A 3690-nucleotide genomic window follows, 5' to 3' on the forward strand; every position below is an offset into this window, starting at 1 on the left:
TAGTAGCCACCCAACTGCTTAGGGGGCCTCACTTTTGCTAGTAAAGCACCCCAACAGGGCTAGTTGCACACTGCTAGTAATTGCAACCCCTCAGCTAGTAGGCAAAACAATGCTTAGTAATAACACACTGCTAGTATGGGCACGCTTGCTAGGTGAGCACGCTTGCATAGTGTAAGCCACCATGGCCAAGGGATGTTGCAACACTGCTAGTAACCACCACTGGCTAGTGCCACACACTGCTAGGTAGGGCACACTGGCTAAGTTGTACACTGCTAGGTTAAGCCCCACCACCCACAGGCTAATAGAAACTAAACCAGCTTTAGCCCCACACTAATGGCTTATAATAGCACCACTGCTTTGTAGGAACCACAGCCTAATAGCACTCGGGCTAAGTGGGGGACCACCCCCAAGCTAGGCAGCACACTGGATAGTAAGGGCCACACTGCTAAAGTGGCACACTTGGCTGGGTTAGCCCAACAACCAACTTGCTTAAGTAAATTACCCAACGTGCTGTTTAGAAACCACACTGCTTAGTGAGCACACCCCCCACTGCTAGTAAAAGCACACCAGCTTTAGTTAGGGGCACCACAGCTAGGTAGCTACACAGCATTTGTAGCCCAACACAGCTTTAGTAGCACACAAAGCTAAGTAAAAACAAACCACCCCCAAACTGTAGTAGCAAACGCTGCTAGTAAACACACTGCTAGTAGTATATTGCTATGTAGCCAAACCACAGCTTGTTAGCTGTAGTTAACGCGTTAGGTTTGCACAACAGCTAGTATAAACACCATGCTTGGAGCCCCACGGGCCTTGCTAGTAATACTTCGCTGGGCTTGTTAGGCACAAACAGCTAGTAGGCTCCACAGCTAGTAACCTCCACTGCTAGTAGCCCGCTGCTAGGTAGGGCACCCACTGGCTTGTAAGCCACGGTGCTAGTAAGCACGCTTCGCTTTACTAAGCCTACAGCCTTTTAGTAGCCACACAGGCTAGTGCCACACCAGGGCTAGTAGCCCACCACAAGCTTCGTAGCACACCAAGGGTAGTAACCACACTTGCTTTAGGTAGGCACGGCTATGTTAGTTAGCACCCCGCTGCTACTAGGGCCACCTTGCAAGAGTAGCTCACTGCTAGTAAAAAACACACAGCTAGTTTAGCCAACATGCTTAGTTTAGTAAGGCCACACTTGCTAGTCAAGCACACAGGGCTAGTTAGCTCAACAGCTAGTAGCAACATTCTGCTAAGTAGCCACACTGTAGTTTGCCAACCATCTGAGTTATCTAACCCCCCCCACTGCTAGTTGCCACAACCAGCTTGATAAACCCCACCACTGCTAAGTAGTTTTTTTTCACTTTGCTTAGTAAGCACAACAGGCTAGTAAGGCACACAGCTAGTAGCACAACAGCTTAGGCTGCCAACCCACTGCTTAGTAACCCACAATGCTTGGTTGTATAAAAAAAAAACCTGCTTAAGGTAGCACAGCTGCTTAGTTTAGCACGCTGCTACTAGCTCGCTGGCTTAGGGTTAGCACGCTGACTTACTTGGCACACAATTATGCCTAGTTAGCACACATGCTAGTAGCCAGGGGTGGGGTCAGGCTTAGTAAGGCTCACAACACAAGCTGTTGCACATACCAATCTCTAGTTTTGCCCACACATTTCTAGTAGCACCACCAGGCTTTGTTAGCACACAGCTAGTAGGCATCCCACCAAAGCTAGGTAGCCACATCTTCTGTTAGCATGACAAGAGTAGTAGCACACTTGGGCTAGTTAGGGGCAAACACAAGCTTAGTAAGCAGGGGGATCAGGATTAGGGTATAGGGGCACAAACAGGATTTTTGGTAGGGGCAACACATAGCTTAGTTAGGCACAACATCTATAGTAGAACACAAGCTAGTAAGCCACCCCTCATCTAGGTTAAGGGCCACACAATTGGGCTTAGTTGTGCTCGCTGCTATAGCTCCCCCCACATATGGCCTGAAAGTTTGCCTCACACTTGCTAGTAATACCACAAACTGCTAGTAGGGCACAACTGCTAGTTAGCACTATGGCTAGTGCACACACGGCTAGGTAGGCACTCTGATTGGTAAGCACACAGCTTGTAGCACACCGATTTTGTTGGCAACACCCCCACAGGCTAGTTTATGACAAAACCATGTCTTTGGGTAAACTCAAATGCCGAGTAGGGACCAACAGGGCTAGGTAACCACAACCTTGCTTTCGTAGGAACCATTGCTGGTAGCACACCACTGTGGTGGCCCCCACAATGCTAGTAAATTACCCACTGGCTAGTTTGCAAAAACAGGCTGTAAAGGGGCCCAAACATTCTTTAAGTAGCACCACTGGCTTTGTTATGCACACAGCCTTTTAGTAAAACACCTCTGCTTTAGTAAGTGTCCATGCTAGTTATGCCAACACAGCTAGTAGGCACCCACACTGGCTATAGTAAACACCAATTGGCTTAGTCAATGGACCTCTGCTTTGGTATTATACACTGCTTAGTTAGCCACACTGCTAGGTAGCACGCTGCTTGGTTGCCACGCTTTGCTTTTGGTTAGCCCACACTGCCCGTAGGTATTCACCAACGCTAGTAAAACAACCAACAGCTAGGGCACCCCACTGGGCTAGTAGCACAACTGCTAGCTAGTTACTACTAACTAGTAGGGCCACAATCAGGAATTAGGACCACACATCTATATAGGCCACCTCTGTCTTGTAGGCACAAACTGCTATTAAAACCACCCCCCACGGTGGGGCTGTTGGGGGACCCACAAACAGGCTTGCTGAGCCACAACTGGTACTAGTAAGACCACACAGCCTAGTTAGCTCAATGCTGGGAGCACCCACTGCTTAGTTATTATCCAACGCTGATTGTTAAACCCCTCACTGTGCTGTATAGAACCACTGCTAGTAACGCACCCACATGCTATGTAGCACACAGCTAAGTAGGCACCACCCCACATGTAGTAGCCCCCCACCACCCAATAAGCTAGTTGGCAAACCACAGCTAGTAAACCACCACTTGGCTAGGTAGGCACGGCTGGCTAGTAAACCCAAAAATGGCTTTTTTAAAATAAAAATATGTAGATTTACACTTTTTGCTTGTAGGCACACCAGCTAGTAGCAGACAGCTTGTTAAAACACAACAGGCCCTAGTAGCCAACACTCGGCCCAGGGGGAGTTGGGCAACCAACTGGGCCAATGAGGTAGGCAACCCCACCACTTGGCTTAGTTGCCACGGCTTGCTAGTAAAGGGGCACCCCGGCTTGGGGCTTAGTAGCACGGCGCCTATTGTTGGCAACCGTTGCTAGTAGCCACGCTGCTTGTAAAGGGGTGCCACGTGCTAGGTAAGCACAGCTGCTAGTTAGCACGCTTTGCTTTGTTGCAACGCTGCTTAGATAGCACACGCTGCTAGGTAGCACGCTGCTAGTTACCAACCCGCTTTGTGTGTAGTAATGGGCACCGCTGGGCTAGTTAAGGCACCGCTAGCTAGTTAGCCACGTTGGGCTAGTTAGGCTCGCTGCTAGTTAGGCACCACGCTTGCTAGTAGCCCCAACGCTTTGCTTAGTAGTTTTTACACTGCTAGTGAGGGGGGTCCACGCTGCTTAGTAGGCCCCCCGGGCTGCTAGTGCACGGCTTGGCTAGATAGGACACGCTGCTTGTAGCACACTGCTTGTAGCCAACACGGCAAGTA

The sequence above is a fragment of the Bolinopsis microptera genome, chromosome 4 (assembly GCF_026151205.1).
Source record: "Bolinopsis microptera isolate Bmic1 chromosome 4, MBARI_Bmic_1.0, whole genome shotgun sequence".
In the NCBI taxonomy this organism is placed as follows: Eukaryota; Metazoa; Ctenophora; class Tentaculata; order Lobata; family Bolinopsidae; genus Bolinopsis; species Bolinopsis microptera.